At 42.7% G+C, this 18486-nt stretch overlaps 1 pseudogene; it reads right to left on the bottom strand.

Moving 5' to 3' along the window:
* Nucleotides 1-5725: 5725 nt before the first annotated feature.
* LOC110288885 (prostaglandin E2 receptor EP2 subtype-like) lies at nucleotides 5726-12074 on the bottom strand (annotated as a pseudogene).
* Nucleotides 12075-18486: the final 6412 nt, after the last annotated feature.

Here is an 18486-nt window from a genome sequence, read left to right as displayed (position 1 = left end):
TGGTGCATGTGTAGTATGTGGTGCATGTGTAGTATGTGTTGCATGTGTAGTATGTGGTGCATGTGTAGTATGTGTTGCATGTGTAGTATGTGGTGCATGTGTAGTATGTGGTGCATGTGAAGTATGTGGTGCATGTGTAGTATGTGGTATATGTGTAGTATGTGTTGCATGTGTAGTATGTGTTGCATGTGGAGTATGTGTTTCATGTATAGTTTGTGTTGCATGTGTTGTATGTGTAGTATGTGTTGTATGTGTTGTATTTGTAGTATGTGGTACATGTGTAGTATGTGTTGCATGTGTAGTATGTGGTACATGTGTAGTATGTGGTGTATGTGTAGTATGTGGTGTTTGTATTAATTCAGATCTGTGTATGAAAGAAGCCATGCATTTTAGTAGCTTATCTCATAAAATATGATATTCATCTGTTTTAATACAAAGGATATTATTCAATTATTTTTTGTGACTGTACCACTATTCCACTTACAGTCCTCTTAAAGGATTTTGCCATGTAAGCTTGGGATTCCAAAACTGAAGGCTGTGTAGTCAGGTGTAGTTGCTACCACCTATAATGCCCACACTTAACAGTCTGAAGTGCTAGGACTGTTACAAGTCTTAGGCTACCTTGGGCTACACATCAGTGAGTTGCAAGCCAGCCTAGTGTAAGAGTTGTCTCAAAAGAACAAGCCACTACAGGTTCTAGAAGTCACTTCTGTTAATGAGGGTGTCTCCCATAGGAGACTCATCTACTTCTGATTTCATTTTCCCTATTAACAGCAGCAATGGGAAGAGGATAAAACAGAGTGACTGCTACCACATGTCCATGTCTGTATGGATTAAAAATAGAAAAGAGGCAACAAAACCCTCTGTTTCTCTTGAAAGATGCAGGACATGAAGTGGTCAAGGCCTTGATCAGCAGAGCTCTGGGATGATTTCAGTTTCCACTCTCCCAAAAGTGAGGTCACTTCATACAGCCTGAAGCTCAGCCACAGGGCAGCTCCGCGCTTGAAGACAAGGTAACCCATTCCCACTCTACAATCCTAGTGGAAGAAGGTGGAGTTCATCAAAGCCTCAGTGTTTGTATAGAGAATCCAACATTTAATAAAATGTCATCAGACATGATAGAAAAGCAGCAAGCTGAAACATACTTCCATATGACTCAGACTGACCTGTCATGGGCCCTAAGGATAGCTATGCGTAAAATATATAATATACTTTGTCATAGGACAAGAATGAATATATGCATATATGTATATGTGTGTGTATGTGTGTATAGGCAAATAATATACCTACATACGATGTACACAAGTACACACTTCAAATAAATATAATTGAGTGCTGTGTTTGTGTGTGTATCCAAGTTACAAAATAAAGGATTGTACAAAAGGTACATGGAGAAAATGAGAGTCCTGTATCTGACTGAGTATGGAGAAAGGTCTAAGCCACAGGAGAATAAAGTACCTCAGGCACCAATCCCTGGCACACCAGCCTTCCTGACCCTCAGTTCAGCTGAGCTCCCCACACAGCATGGCCTGAGGAAAAGGTACAGAGCATTGCCAGCGTTCTAAAGCCCTAGAAATGGGAAAGAGCTTGCAAAACACAACTCTGGTAAACACAGAGAACTGTTAGATAAAGAAAACAAAACCAGATTCATTAGCCCTGATGGAATTCAGAAAGATACCAGGAAATATTCAACCGTAATATCCAGAAGGAACTGATCATTTGAATTAACAACTAGATAAGCAGGAAAACCCTGGAGCCTCAAGTGTGATCTGTTTCTCCTTTGGTTCAGCTGCTAAATCCCGTTTGTTTGAAACTTGAGATTTTACTACAGGAGATCTTCTTAAACTGCACTTAGGTCTCTAAGTGCCTGTGGCTCTTGAGTGGTTTTCTGTTTGCTTGTTTCCCTCTCACTGGCACTGGTGTGCTCTAGCTGGTTTCCCGTTCTTTCTCTGTAGTGATGCTTGGTCCTGGGTCTCTCTGTTCACTCTCTTGGGTCTGATCACAGGGCTTATGTACCTAAGTAGTCTGCTGCAGTTTTATGCCCAGAGGCTTCCAGGAGGAAACTTCCCTGCCAGCTGGGTTTCTCTTGTTCCTCCAGGGTCAGTAAGGTCATTTCCTAAGAACCAAGTCTGGGCATGTACCCAACAGCTGACATTAATCTTCTCCCAAGAATCAAAGATTCCCTGGACCAAGAGTTCCCAGGCCTGGCTGCTAGTGGTTGTTTGCTCAGGCTCTCTCTCTCTCTCTCTCTCTCTCTCTCTCTCTCTCTCTCTCTCTCTCTCTCTCTCTCTCTCTCTCTCACTCTCTCTCTCTCTCTCACTCTCTCTCTCTCTCTCTCGTGAACTCCAAGTCACCATTTGGATCATAGGGATCAGAAACAGCTACAGCAATTTACAGCTCAGTTAGAGGGTGACTGGAGGAAAAACCTGTTTGTATACTTCCTCTCTTATCTCTAATTCATTCCTTTGACATCTGTCATCAGTCATTATACTACTATACAAAAAGTACTCTTATTGTTTAGAGATCCCACGGTCTTAAATGCTCATGCAATTATCTGTCCCAATAATACTAGACAAATGTTATTCTGAGCACTTCATCATTTGGGAAATTATAATATTTTATGAGATATCTTCTCAAGCCAGAGGGGGAAACTCGCAACATCTATTTATTACCACCATCGATATTATTATTTTCTTTCATATTTACCATGAATTTTCAATTTCAAAGACATAGACCCATTAGTCTAATGGCTCAATCCTCTGTGTACTCTATACCACAGGTTTAAGGATTCTTCCTTGGGTTTTTACCTTTTGGTTTTTATTTTCACTTCGTTGAGTTGTTACTGCTTATGAACTTGCAAACTTGGTATGTACAAATATAAGAGATTCTGAGTATACGCACTAAAAGCATGATTTTGTAACTAATGACTGCTTTGAAGAGCCTCTGGTGACCTGTGACTCTACATCACTAGATGCTCTGTGGTAGAGCAACTGATGACCTGAGTGGCCTTTTTTTCCTTTAAAAAAAAATCACATTTATTTATTTATTCATTTATTTATCTGATCATCTGTTTATGTGTGCATGCACATGTTATATTCTTCATGTGAAGACAGAGGACAACTTGATGGAGCTGGTTGCTAGGTTCCTTCCTCTACTGTTCACTACATTTTTCCTGAGGTGGGATCTCCCATGGAACTAGAAGCTTGCCCTTTGATTGTCTAACTAGCCATCTTGCCTGAGGGTCCTGTCTCTGCTTCTATGGGTTAGAAGTGAGCCATTGGACGTATTCAAACTCTGCCCTCACACTTATATGTCGAGTACCTTATCCAATGGTCCATCTTCCCAGCTCTGATGCACTAGCTCATCCTGTTCCCCACATCTTGAAAGTACTAATTGCTAGGTCCAATTTAAATCTTTAAATACTAGCCCTTTATACAGGCTCTACAGGTTAGAGTACCCTTTCCTTTTTAATATTTTTTTCCATCTTGAGGAAATTCATTGGAAAAATGAAGGAAGGTGGGAGCCTGAGTTTTTCTGGTTTATAAGGAATATTTCACATCACTATAAGCTATAGATTCTTAGTTTTCTTGAATTCGTTGTATCTACTGTGTATTCTGTAGTTTTAGTCAGTGAGAACAGTTTAGTGTTTTTAATTTCTTTTTCAAACCCAAAATCTAAATTAACTGTGGTTCATTCTCATTTAATGGCATATATATATGCATATATATATGCATATATGTATGTAGATATATATCTTCTATCAGATAATCTCTATATTATCTTATTAATACTTACTGATCTTTTAATAATTATTTAGCAGTTATTCAGGGTTCTTGCCTGGTACAGACTACAAATACTAAAACTTTATAGTGTCTTAAAATGGAGCCCTCCTTGATTAATGCCTCTCATAATACCTGCCCCATTCCCATTTCCTTCTTTCAACCTCAGGATATGAACAGTTATTCCCAGGTTTGGAATCACATGCTTCCCAGGATTTTCATTTCTTCTTTTCACACCCAAAATTACCCCCCTGCTTCTTTTGATTCACAGTTTCTGCATCCCTACATCTCCTGCAATCTGATAATTACCCCTACACTGGTTTCGTAATAACCATCAGTAACTTCCCAATGACAAATCCCATGAAGTCAGTCCTCATTTCTCCTGACCACTCTGCAAGACCTGAGTCATTTGTACTATGGATGATTCTGCTAACTCCACTAAATAGCACAGCACTGTTCCTTTCTTTTTTCCCAACCACCTTATCTTGCTATAAACTCAATTTTACATTCTCATCACCATGACTTAACAAGGCTACTTGTTGTTTTGGTTTACATGTGAGCCAAAAGTTTGTTCCCAAGTTATCAGAAAGCTTCCCACATCGTCATTCTGAGGCCCAAGTTCTTTCCAGGTTCATTCTTTTCTAGGACCTCAGATGGTCTCCATTCAGTCAGGGCAAAGAAAGGGATCAGAGACTAGACAGCATGAGGGAAGACCTCAGCTATACAATGACACGTAACTACGAAGGAGACCAGAAAACATAGTTTTTGTGCCTGCCTAAGATGAGGAAATTGGTCTGGTAAATGACAAGGCAGTCTCTGCCATAAGGTTAAGTCACTCATCTACCCATCTCTAATGCATCCACATCAGCAGGCACAGCTGTGAAAACTCTGTAGACACAGCTTCCCAGCTCAGTGTATTCCAGGGCACGAAATCTCGGTGTTTCTTCCTCACCATTTACCATAGCAGACCTATGAGTCAACATTTCCCTTTTTTCTTCTTATTGTCATAACCCACAGGTTAATTTGCACTGAGCCATAATCCAAAGCAATTTCCTAATCACTACCACCCACGAACTTTTGCAGCTGGAAAAATAAAATTTAAGAACTAGATACTGAGATAAAAGAACAGGTTAGTTCAGGTATATTTTCAAGTCCCCATCAATGTTCAAACTTACAAAATCTTGGTTATGTTCATTGTTGTTCATAATAATGATTTTCCAAAGATACAAAAGATAAAGATGAGACTTTTCAGACAGACAAAGATCCTCGTGTCTTGCTGGGTAGAGAACAACCCTCCTGTCAGTTTAATTCACTCTGAGGCTCCCCGAGGAAACCTTTCTCTTACTGCTGGCATGCTCGTCTCTTCCCATGTTTTTAAACTTCACCAGGGTTTTCTGTTTGTGGTTGAACCATTGGATAATAGTGTCCTATTGATAGACCTTTCTGAGGGTGGCAACAGAGGCTGAAAGGTTTCAGGTGAGGTGTTTCCTCACTTGTCTAGATGGTTGTTTGTTTGGTTTTTGTTTGTTTGTTTGTTTGTTTGTTTTTCTTTCCTGGCCAATGAGATTGCAACCCTACTTTGATTCTAATTTACAAGGAAATGATGGCTGAGAGGGTTGAGGAAGAAACTGCTGCTTTAGGATCACGTTTGAACAACCACACAAAATCAGCAGCTTCCAAATTGTAACCCACATGCCAATTCTGCCCTTGCTGCTGTTCTTAATACAAACTGGAATTAAGAATAGGTTTTTTTTTTTAACAAATGAATGTTTGTTATCAGTTTGATGGTAGAATCAAAGACTCTGAGCCCCTAGTAAGCTAAGGTCTATTAAAATTGTTAAAAAGAATTAACTTATTTTTTATTAGGTATGTGCTCAAGTCTCCTTGCTTCTTCAAGTTATTCAGTCTTGGCTCGGTCATGCACTTAGGGGCTCTTATTAACCTCCTCACAGGAGTGCAGAGATGAGGAAGTCAAGACGAGTTACTTTGTCTGTGGAGTCAAATTGCAGTGGTGACTCTCCAGCTTCAATGTCAGTCCCTAGGTAGTATCCTGACACCTATGTACAAAGCTTTTGATGTAAAAGCTTTACGTGAGATTCACAAGTGACTACCTGGACACACGATATGTAGACCCTTCTGTTCAAGGGTGTCAGGAAGACCTGTAGCTATTACTCTTCTGTTTAAAGATGGAAAACCTGTGAGTTTTTTCTCATTTCACTGCTTCCCATCAGCTAACTTGCAGGCAGCACTTGCTGAGTTCATCCACCTTCTGAAAGACATGGTGGTGTCCTAGCGGCAGGCTTTGCACAATTAAAACAATGTTTTAGGTTGTGAGGTAGGGGTGGGGATGGGGCCATGGTTTAGAGAAACCCTTTCTCCAAAAACGTGTCTATGGTACATGGAAACTGAAGTCTACTTTACATCATGAGATATGTGGCATCAATACGGCCATCAGAATGATCATGGCCTTGGCACTGTGCATCTGGGAACTGAAATGAAAGCCCAGTGTTAACATCTAGAGCTCTGAGGAAATGATGGCCAGTATGATCCATCCATCCAGAGTCCTCTAATCCTAGTCTGCAGGTGGCTTTTGAAGTGATCTATGTGAGAGGCTAGGAGGGAGTCAGACAGGTCTCTGATAGGTAGACAGACAGGGAAAGGAGTCACAGAGAGATAGTAAGTAAGGCTGGCAAACTTCCAGTTTTTTCTTCATAAACGTGACTGAAGACAAAGGCCTAAAGACTTGTCTTTCCCCACATGCACATTCTGAAGGACCAGCTAGACAAGTTCAAGGCTGGATCTGGATATGTTTACACCACACTTGTGGACAGACCAGCCTCCCTGTCTCTGCCCAAACTAACAAACACTAGATTAGGGGAGGAAATTCCTTCACAGACCCTTAAACCCAGCCTCTGGGAGAGGGAGCTTCAGCTTCCCCAGCTCCCCTGTGCTTTGCAGAGGGTCTTTTCTCTGTGTATTGGCTTTCTATGTGTGCTTCCTCACCCCTAATAAAAGCCTTTCTTCACCTGCTGACTCTGCCTGCTGGGTCTGAGACTTTTCCCTGGTTCTCCCTGCTACACTGGAGATTTCCCTTGCCTTCAGCTTCCTGACTGACAGAGACAGCAAGCTCAGTCACAGCCTGGGCAGCACCACATGCACCATCCACGGAGCAGAAATCAGCACAGGGAGTCTCAGCCTTCCCTAGGTCCTCTTTCCCCTTTTCAGGCCCTATTCATCACACATGTCCTAATTTCAGAATGCCTAACTCTGGTTTTAATTTATGGAACAATTTTAGAGAGCAAAATCCCACCAGGAAAGTATAGCTTAGTGAAGCCCAGTGATGGGAGTTGAGATGCAGTAGCCTTAGTTGAGATGCAGTAGACTTAGTTAAGATGCAGTAGCCTTAGTTAAGATGGAGTAGCCTTAGTTGAGATGCAGTAGACTTAGGTTAAGATGCAGTAGACTTAGGTTGAGATGCAGTAGACTTAGTTGAGATGCAGTAGACTTAGTTGAGATGCAGTAGACTTAGTTGAGATGCAGTAGCCTTACTTGAGATGCAGTAGACTTCGGTTCCAGATCTGGTTGAGGACTGTTGGTCAGAAACTCAAAACAGGGACAGGAGAGGCCAAGCAAGTAGAACAAGTTGCAGATTAACTGGGGTTAAGCCTCTAACTGGAAAAGGAACTGTTGACTGCATTCCTGAATCATAGTGTTGGCTTGTTTTTAAGTTCATACTGTGAGGGACTATTGATTGGTTTGTTTGTTTGTTTGTTTGTTTGTTTGTTTGTTAAGTGGAAGACCTGGTCTGAAACAACAGTGAAGATCCACTTAACTGAAGGTGTACTTACAAAGCTCAAATTCTGTGTTGGGAAACAGATGATGCTTCATGCTTACTGCATATCAAAAACCATCCTATCTGTGTCTTTACTTACAGGCACCATGAGACATTAGCAAATTGGTGAAGTAAAAGATATTAGTTGAAATCATCCACACAGAGGAACATTCTCTTAAAAGGAAATGTGTATTTAAATGTTCCTAACAGTTGTCAGACATTATTAATGATGTCTCAATGACAAAGGCCATTCCAACTGTTCACTAATATTTACTTCTATATTGTCAAGGTAAGTTCTCTGTGGGCACCCAGAGATGTATAGGTTTCTTTTGAACCTATACCTGAGCTTCTTTTGGTTTTGGTTTTGTTTTGTTTTGAGATAAGGTTTCTCTGTGTAACACTGGATTTTCTGTAACTAACTCTGTAGAGCAGCTGGCCTTGTGCTCAGAGATCCACCTACTTTTATCTCCTGCATTCTGGGGTTAGAGGTATGAGCCATCACAGACTGGCTTTTTTGTTTTTTACTCACTACCTGAAATGTTATAGTTCATATCCTCGTGATTGACTAATTTCATACTAGACTTTCACCACTCATTTACATGACATTTTACACAAGAAATAGCAGGAACCAACAGGAAACTCCAGGATTGTTTACTTCAACGTTTTCTATAGTGTAAAGATCAGATTTCCACTAATCGGATTTACTTAGAAATTCTAACCATGGAGAATTTGTGAAGATGAAGATATTTTAAGAGTGAGCCAATGGTAGGCTCTTGAAATTTCAGAACTGAATAAAAGGCATAAACACTTTATCCTAATGGCATGTGGAGAGCAGTTTAAAATGATCAGAAACTAACCACAGTTAGCCAAAGGCTGAGAAAAATGAGTGGGTGTGGGTGGGAAACGGAGACACGAGCAGGATCTGAGACAAGGCTGGAGAGCTTATTGTTTCCCGTGCTCTGTTCCTTTTCTGGAAGAAAAAGAATTTCCACTTATCACTGTGAAATGATGATAATAACTGACATGAGGAGTAAATTAATTTATACAGTATTAGTGAATAAACACTTTGGATTATGTTGCTGTTCTGAAAGGACTGGGAAATCAAGGTAACTAGTAGCGATGTAAAGATGGAGGTTATATAAATGGCAACGATTGATCATTCATGATTAAAGGCAACACTTTATAAGAGCACAGGGGATCTGCTGTAATTCACAGCTTTTATATTTTAAAATATACTTTACCAAGTTTTCTAGTTGAAGAGGAGCCATTTTTCTGTCCACTAGCTTCTTTTCAGTGGATTAGGAATGGAGAAACAATCCTCTGTATAAGTGTTTGGGCCAGCACGGAGCCCATTCTCAGGCTACATAAGTAGCTCCTGGTACTTTTATACATTTACTTACAAATAACAGATCAAGTTCTTAGAGCAGACATCCTAATTCCCAGCAGTCTAAGACAGACACATTGTAGAGGGGTTGGGATCTTGCTTAGTGAGACTAGAAGTGCTTTCTTTTAGAGATAATGGTCAGCATCCTAGCCCCACCTTCAAAAGCTAATGTGGCCCCAAACACAAAACACTCTACCCATAAAACACAAAAGCACAGGAGCCATGTTCTGGTTAAATCACAACATTCCCCAACACAGACTCTCCTTCTGGGGTAGCTATGAAGATGCCAGTTTCACAGTCCAATTCGTTATTTAAGAGGGCAGTGTGACCAGCTCCATTGCATCCCCCACTAGGTATAACTTGCCAGTTCAGACCATCTGCTGTGGCAGAGGAGGGAAAAGAGGGACAAGTGTGAGGGCAATGGGGAGCAGAGCACAGCTGAGAAGGGCAGTCCCTTGGTGTCAGGGTTCTGATCTGCACCCCTTTCCCCTTGAGGATGAATAGATGGCACCAATCAGAAACATCCATGAGAAACAGAGAAGAGCTATTTCTTCAGCTTCTACAAGTCAGATCTCTGACTAGACACTGTCCATGCCATCCTTTCCCACCACCACCCCTTCTGTAGCTCTTCATGAGGGACCAGAAGGCTCCAACTTTGGCTGTGCATCCACATTAGGCTTTAGCAGCTCAGCATTTATTTCAGAACTCACTATCAATGCTGCCTCTAACTGGGCAACACCCATGTTTCTATCCTGGCCCTGCCTCAGTTCCCCAGGCAACCTTTTCCCTCATCCCTGAGATGTTCCAGCTGTTACTGCATTTATCTATGTGCTCACAAAGTGCACAGCTACAGAATGACGAACATCTATGTGTGCTCCTGATAGTGACATCAAGAGACTATTTTGTAACTTAATGTTCCTAAAGTCAAATAAAAGAGGCTATAACCTTCTACACCAAGTGCTATCTGAATGCTGTGGGTTGACAACTACATTTTGCCCAGGAAAAATGAAAGCACCAAGAGAATGGGTCTCAAGGATAGCAAAGTGGGCCCCAATGATCAGATTATAGCATTGACAGCATCCTATCTTGGAAGGGACTCCAACCAGTTACCAACCCAGGGAAGGGACCAAGTAGAAGGTTCTTGGAAGTGCCAAGGTAGGACCATTCCTATGGAAAGACAGGAAGAGGAAGGAAGGAAGTGGGTAAGTTCAAAAGGAAAGGGGAAGGCAATAGACCTTTGTCAATTAGGACATTTCTCACACAGGCTGTCAGTGTGTACTTGGAATTGGGGGGGGGGGTGGTAAGAGGAGTTTGAGCAGGCTGCAGTCTGCTGGGCTGTGGAAACAAATATGACTTACTGTGAAAGGCAAGGAACATATGGCAAAGGTGATGGTCATAATGGCTAGGAGAATGAGGTAGGACCAAGCCAGCTCAGTCAGTGATCAGGTTCTCCAGGGCAGGAGCAAAAAGAAAAAAAAGCAATTAGCCAACACTGTAGCATGACCCCAGCAAGTTTTGAGGATGAAGGGGGGTTTATTTTTTTTCAGTCTGCTTTTATACCCCTTTAAATACATGCAAAATAATTGTTCCTGGGTCAAGGAACAAGCAAGACAATAAACAAAATCCCTTGAGCACCTTTCTATGGGCTAATCAGAAAGACCAAGACAGAGGGAATGGCACACATGCCTCAACTGTGCCACCTTTGAGCTTTGCATTAACTCAAATGTAAATGTTCTCAATCTGAGTCTATTTCCTGAGCCAGAGCCCAAAGTCAGATTCCTGCCTTGAGCTTACTTTGTCCTGGCCAAATGTCAAATTGCCACTAAGTTTCTACAAGAGGGTACCAAAAAGTTCTCCACAGAGGTGGTCTGTCTCCTCTGCCATTGACGTCTTTCCTCCTTTTCTGCAAGCCCCAAGGTTTCTCAGGCCACTGCCAGACTACCTGCAGTGACTTATTCTGCTCCAACAATGCATGCGGAGGAGGCTAAGGATGACGCTGATGTTGCAGTAAAGCACAGCCACGCTGAGCAGCAGCAGCACCTTGGTGTACAGCCAAAGGCATGCAGTCCTCCCATACTGGATAAAGCACCGCGTCCTGGGACAGTACTAGATGTACTCCCTATAGTGGAGCAGCGGCAGGGAACAGAGGAGCAAGGAGACCCATAGATGGCAGGCAGCACTGCCAGACCCCGCAGTGTGAGAAGCAGATAGAAGGCTGCCAAATGGAGTGTGGAAATGTGTGACCTTAGAGAACAGAAGATGGCCGCTGAAAGACCTTGCTAGAATAGCTGGCTGGGGATCTTCTGCTAGAAGGTTGTGAGGAACACTCCCATCCCAGAATGACCCAGGAGAAAGCCCCAATGGCAAGGCAGGTGCATTAATGACCAAGAATGTTTCAGTTCCCTCTTCTGCTGACTAAGACCTCACCTCACCTGGGACCTTCAATGTTGCTTAGGGAAAGTCTTGAAACACTTGCCTCTCTGGAAGGGAGAGGCTAATTGCCATTTCTAAAGCAGGGGTTGGGAGGTGAAAAGGTCTGCTCAGGCCAACAATAGGCTTAAACCAACTCTTGTTGTTATCGAGGCTTACCCTTAAACTGTATAAAAAGTATGTGTTTAGCAGATTCAGGGTCGCCTCTGCCCCATTACAGGATGACCCCAGCGCACTGGATCAATAAACCACTTACTTGTTGCTGTGTTTCTGTGTGTGGGACATCCTGGATGTAAGACTCTTCAGGTCTTACAGAAGAGGTAGTGTTCCAAGGCCATGACAAAGAGCATGAGCATTATGGCCAGCTAAAAAAGGTCATAGTGAAGGCACATGAGGCTTTCAGGTCCCAAGGCCACCAGGGTCTGGTTTCTTGAATATGAAGCCACCATCACCATGCTGATGAGGCAGGTCTCCAGCAGGTTGGTGAGTAACAGTTCTATTACCAGCACATAGAACAAGTGTGATGGGATTTCCTAGAACCCTCAGCAGAGAACAGTACTGAGCTGATGTCTGGGCTTTCATCTGAGTGGAGCCACTGAGAACTCTCACCGTCCTACACTTGTCTAGAGTCATCGGAAGAACTGTCCATGGTGGAGGGCAAGGAGGAGTGATGAGCTCTCCTCCATGCAGGTACCAGACAGTAGGAGGGTCTTGGGGCTCCAGTGCTCCAAGACACAGCATGGGAAAGGGGAGGAAGAGAAACCCAGAGCTCCCTTAAGGCTCCATAGCACCAAGAGCAGCATCGCTCAGGTCTCCTGCCTGTGCAAGTAGCGGCCTCTTCCCTACAACATCCAGTTACCCTCCCTGCTCCTGCTCTTACCTACCCTAGTTAGGTTTGCTTGCCAGAGCATAGAGGAGCAGCTGCTCCCCCTATAGCCTTCCCAGGTCAGGTCCAGTACTGGCATCAGGACAAGCAATTTAGATTGCATGAGAGCTGCTACAGAGGGCCAGGCAGGTTGGAGGGGTAAGTGGGATGGAAGTTACAGGGCCCTGTGGATTCAGATCTTAAGTCTTTAGTCTTAGCATAAGACTAAGCAGAGTAATAGGTTGGGGTAACAGGAAAGCAAACAAACTCACCAAGCTCAAATTAAGAGCGTCTAGCACTGTGAGATACGTAGGGCAGAGGAACAAAGACATCAAGACAACTTTAAGAGAGAAGTTATTGTTTTCCTTTAAAAACTTTCTTTTTTTTCCCAGGAAGATACACAACAAAGGTGGGATAAAAACTGGAAGGAGGTAAAAAGCAAGCTTATCCACTCAAGGAACAGAACCATGCTCGTCACTGAGTGGCCAGGTGTACAGCTGCATTGATTTTGTTACCAAAATTTTGTTTTCCTATGTCAATACTATAACAACTAACAGCTAAAAGGTTGCTTAAGCAATCTTAGCAAAAACAAAACAAATGAAACAAAACAAAATAACCAGGAATGGTTTTTGTAATCCTCTAGAGTCGTGTTTGTGGCCCCCAATGGAAAACAAAGGCACTTAAGTGTTCTCTACTGAGGCTCAATCTTGAAGAATCTGTTAATAGATTGTTCACATTCGTTCTCTCCACAGTCAGTTAACCATGAAGGCCCATTCGAAGGATTTATTCCCAGGGCATGTTGGTAATTGGCCAGTTTCACAATGAAGCTGGCATAAATAGTTATTTATCATCTGTTGCCATAGTTACAGAGTAGTAAAAATGCAGCAGTGTTTCTGGTTTTCTAAGTCCAGCCTGACAGACAACGTAGGCAAGGGTATACTACCAGAAAAAGTATATTTCATGCAGGGAAAGAGAGTGTGCTGAGAAAGAAAGGTTTGCCCAGGAGTAAAAAGAAAAGCAATGGAAAGATTATTTATGGAATACACCTTGCTTCTTGACTTAGCTCACCATGCTCTGGCCTGGGGACTACAGGGGTTTTCTAGCAAAATACGGGAAGCAGAATCTATTTGGGAGGCCTACGGGCTCATTTCTCACAGCAGAAGCTATCCACTCCATTGCTAAGCTTTGTAGGGCATGGATGCAGTGGGTGTCAAACTCCTCTAGTTTTCTTTCAGGCTGTAAACTGTGGGCCAGTAGCATCCTCCACACAGCCACCCAAAGTGGACTCTCCCGTGTCCATCTTGAGCCATCTCCCACATGGTTGGGGAATGAGCAGAACAAGCAGGACTCTGATGATGTTTCCACTGTGTTTACTTTCCAAAGGCTTTTATACCCTTTCTGTTTCCATGATCACCTTATAACAAAAGCCCCTTGTGGCACGATTTCTATATAATTGCCTCTACCTCTTCACTACATGAGCGGCATGACTCTGCTGACTTTAATGGATACCAGAGAAAATTCGAGATCCTCATCCCAACCCCCTCTGCCTTTATCTTGCTAGTCTCCACCCCAACTCAGGAGTACACTGTGAGAGGATTCTCACAGAGGTGTGTGGACAATCTAGTTTCTGATGACCAAGCTCTGTCTACATCCCTTCCTTAATGACAAGTTCAAGCTCAGTTTATCCAGAGTCTAGGATTTCTTAACAGAAGCATTTTAATGCCTTCAGTTCTAGAATTGAGGCATAAAACTTTGCTAATTTTCAGTTCCTGTTCCTGGGGTCCTTGTGTTTGGAGAACATCATTGTAATTAGTAATGTTGTGTATCAACTTGGTCAGGCATGAGATACCCAGGAGCTGACTAAACAGTATGAATTTATCTGGAAGAGTGTTCTAAAGAGCTTAGCATCCACACTGGTGGACTGACTAAAGCACATAACTGCTCCAGTGTGGGTGGGCCCCATATGGTCTGTTGCTGGCTGAGTAGAACTCGAAATGAAGATGAAGGTTGACTCCCAGCTTGGTCTGATTGATCTGCCAGAGACATTCCTAATTCTCAGGCTTTCAGGCTGACTAGAATCTCAACTGTTAGCTCTTCAGTTTTGAGACTTCTTCCAAACATAACATAGGCTTTACAAGTAGACACACATAGAGAGCCACGTGTAAATCAATGGGCTTGTATGTCTGGCTGAATCTTGGATAACATAGAAAGCAATTGGCACCTTCAAGCAGAAGAGCCTTGCTACACAAAGCCAAAGGATGGGGCTGGAATACAGACTGAGAAAGCTGTTGCTAGGCAGTTTTGTTATTTGAGTGTGAAGTACACTATTGACAAAAACATTGTGTATCATATGACTTTGTATACAGAATACACACACAGAGAAAGACATATACAATTGGTTCTATTTCTTTGAAGACCTCTGACTAATATATATTAATTGATATCTAAAATTATAGTTTTCCTTTATGGACCTGTAATTCAAGGGCTTTGGAAAGCAAGCTACTTACCATAGGTCATTCTTCAAAGGACAACAAAGATAAACATTAAGAAAAGGAGAACTATGTGAAGGAAGCTAACATCGATTGTGTCTTGCATGGTTCTGTTTGCAGGAGCTATGTCTTTCAAAACAATCTTTACTTCTTGATATCAATTCAATAATATTTTTTTTCAAAGAGAGTTCTAAGAACACCATCTGTGCCCTGTAGTAAACTAGAGAATGCTCACACCATTCACTGTAGCAAACAGAAATCACTGAAAACTGGAGATTAGGTTCAAAAGATGGTTTTGGTGACAGTCCACAGAGTCCACAGAGTTCTGGGACGTTTCTAGGATAGATGCTTGCTATTCTCCAGCCCTGCCAGCCCCATCCTTTGGCTTTGTGTAGCAAGGCTCTTCTGCTTGAAGGTGCCAATTGCTTTCTATGTTATCCAAGATTCAGCCAGACATACAAGCCCAACATACAAGCCAGTAGCCACGTGACAGTTTGAATTTATTAAAGGTAAACATTTAGTTAGTCTGGTTAGTGACTCCTCTCCTGGGAAGCTGATATGTGAAATACTTTTTTCATTTCAGAAGTTAAGAGTGAGACAATGCTGCCTTAGGTCCTACACATCAGTGGTCCTCACTTTCCTAAAGCTATTTCCCTTTAATTCATCATGGTGTGGTGACCTCCAACCATAAAATTATTTCATTGCTACTTCACAAATGCTGCTACTGTTATGAATTGTCACGTAAATATCTGATATGTAGGGCATCTGATATGCAACCCCAGAGTGCCAAGGACCATCTTCAGTTTGGAGAGGGGTTCTGAGAGAAGGGGTTCTGGGAGCCATGAAATTAATGACTCGAAGTCAAATCATGGCTATAAGCTGGGGACCTATGCTCTGCTTCACACAGGTTTTCCAGTCTGCTTTTCTCTATGTTCTGCTTTCTCTCTGGCGATTTCTCTGTCTATATTCTGTTTGCTTGCTATTCTAAGAGATCTCACTGCCCATAACCTGCTTGCTTGTGTGTGTGCGTGTGTGTGCGTGCGTGCGTGCGTGCGTGTGTGTGTGAGAGAGAGAGAGAGAGAGAGAGAGAGAGAGAGAGAGAGTGTTTTCCAAGCAGTTCTCTCTTTTTCTCCTAAAACCTTCTCTGGATCACTCGTCTCCTGCAGATCATAAGCCCAGCCTTATATTTTACATATTTATCCAGTCATTTACTCCAGGTTTACTTTTGATTATCCTAAGAATCAGTATCCAGTGACCCAGCCCCTTGATTCTTTGGAGACAGCAAGCATACATTTTCTCTTAATATTGCAAAATAATTAAAAGATCTTCTTGCCTCTGTTAAACACAGATCATAAACTAGCTGGGTGGGATCCTGTCCTGAAACTACCATTTCTATCACACCTGGGTCTAACCTTGCTATGTCCCATGCTGACCTTGAACTCAGGAATCTGTCTTTGTATCTTTCTGACAAGCTATCTCATAGAGTAGCTACCCCTGTTCCTTTAGATTCATGAAACCCTTCATGATTTATATTGCATCCTTATATTTCTTCATAGTTAAGAAATTATATGTTTCGAACTCATGTATTTAGAACTCTTTCCCATAGCTTTAAGGGTTACCCTGAAGGTCCCAATGTTTGCCATTTTGCTGAGATATTGCCGCATGCCCTTGACTCCTGGACTCCTGCTGTTTCTAATTATCAAGGAATCATTAAAGTTAACAGGGAAGACATTCCTCAGAAAGAAAGAGCCCTCCAATGCTAGTGGGGTCCAGAAAAGTGTGCATTATTACACAAACAAGCCTTATACCCACAGCAGTCATCCGCACTCGTGGAGGTTCACACTGGGACCCTGTCCCAGGGTCAGGACTCATGCCACTCTGTCAGAGCTCAGCACTGAAAGGGGCATGACCCACAGATTAAGAACCACTGTCTACATGATGTGGGGATTGGTGGCGGAGACTACAGTGTTTGTCACTATCCTTGGTTCTAGTTTTGAGTCCAAACCTCATTAGAGACCTGCTAGAACTGCTTCAAGTCCAGGTAATGTCCTATGCAGCAGGATAAGCCAGCCTATCAGAGGGAGTGTGGGAAAGCCACCAGCATGCCCAGAGACTTGCATTTTGTCTTTAGAGCAGGGACAGCATGATGCTGCTTCTCTGCTGCCTTTCAGGTCGCATGCAACATGCCACTTGTGACAAGCACTGGCCTTAATGTGCTAGGATTCTGGATGCTATTTTCTGCTTGACTGGAAGACACAGGCCAAGCTTACCATTCAGTTTCTTCAAGGGTTCAGGCATCCCATCTGCAGTGTAGGCAGGGCAAGAGGAGAGACAGTGTCCTGAGTGCTCTACTCCACCCTACTCTGCTTTCTCATTAGAAAAACAAAAGGCTTCCCAGGAACACTGAGGCAGGCAAAGGAGGTAGAAACAGCTTTTGAATTAGTCAGAAGCATTTAAAAAAATCTATTGAGAGAGTTCTCATTTGAAGTTCGTGGTACACTCACTTCCTAGTTTGAAAATTGTTATTTGAGCAGCAAATTAAACATCCAAACTTCCTTAAAAAATGTATCTTCAAGAGACCAAATCGGTCCAAATGATACATGTTCTACATTATAGAAGACTATCAACTAAGACTATATAGAAAGCAAGACAGAATCAGATAAACAACATTCTGTAATTCCTATTGAAGTTAGCAATTTAGTTACTATGTTGGTTGTTGGGACAGCTAAAGTAAGACCAAAAGTAACATTACAGAGATTGCTTTCTTGTGATGGGCTGGGGTGTGAGTGGGGGATGGAGAGTGGGAGTGGAGAGATACTAAGGGTACAAGGAAAAGCTCAAAATGGGCCAACAAGCCCATCAGGGAAAGGATCTTGCCACCAAGCCATCAACTTGAGTTTGATCCCTGAAATCGCATGCTCAAGAGAGAGAACTCCTCCTAAAAGTCATCCTCTGACCATCACACAGGCACATTAGCATTCATGTTCACAAGTGCACACAAGCACACACACACAAAGTGAATAAAGGTAATATATTTTGTGAAGACCCAAACTGACATTGCCCAAGAGTGAATCTTAGCATCCCGAAGGCAGAATGAAGCAGTGTGTTCAGCAGGGCCAGCAGGATGAGTCTTCAGCAAGCTAGTGTTTCTAAGAGGGGGGTGGCGGGGGTCCTGGGGCAAAAACAAGGTCTGGAACCAGGTTGTGGTCCAAACAAATGGACCATAAAGGGACTTTCTGAGAACGTGATGCAGACATTTGCACTTTACAAGAATTACTGTTAATGTTGGCATTCATTCTACACACCACCCAACTGTACCTAGCAACAGCCAGATAGGCCTGGCTTGCTATAAAAGGGACTGATTGGCCTCTCTTACTCTCTAAAGCCCTTTGCTCTCCCTGACCCTTTCCCCTTTTTCTCCCCTTCCCCCTCACCCATCTCTCTCCACATGTTCCCAGCCTCTCTCTCTCTCTTTCTCTCTCTCTCTCTCTCTGTCTCTCTGTCTCCTCCCTTTCTCTGCCTCTACTCCCTTCTCAACTCCCTTTCCCATGCCCCTGAATAAATTCTATACTAGACCCCATCCTATGGCTGATATCTGGGGTGGGGGTGGGGGTGGGGAGGATACCTCAGCATGGACCCGCTGAGGTACCCCCTCCCACCACACTCCATAAAACATATCCTTGGCTTTTTATAAAGCACATCAATTA

This window comes from Mus caroli, unplaced genomic scaffold (genome assembly GCF_978045245.1).
Source record: "Mus caroli unplaced genomic scaffold, Mus_caroli_1 scaffold_12, whole genome shotgun sequence".
Taxonomy (NCBI): domain Eukaryota; kingdom Metazoa; phylum Chordata; class Mammalia; order Rodentia; family Muridae; genus Mus; species Mus caroli.
This window is presented reverse-complemented; position numbering and strand designations above follow the sequence as displayed.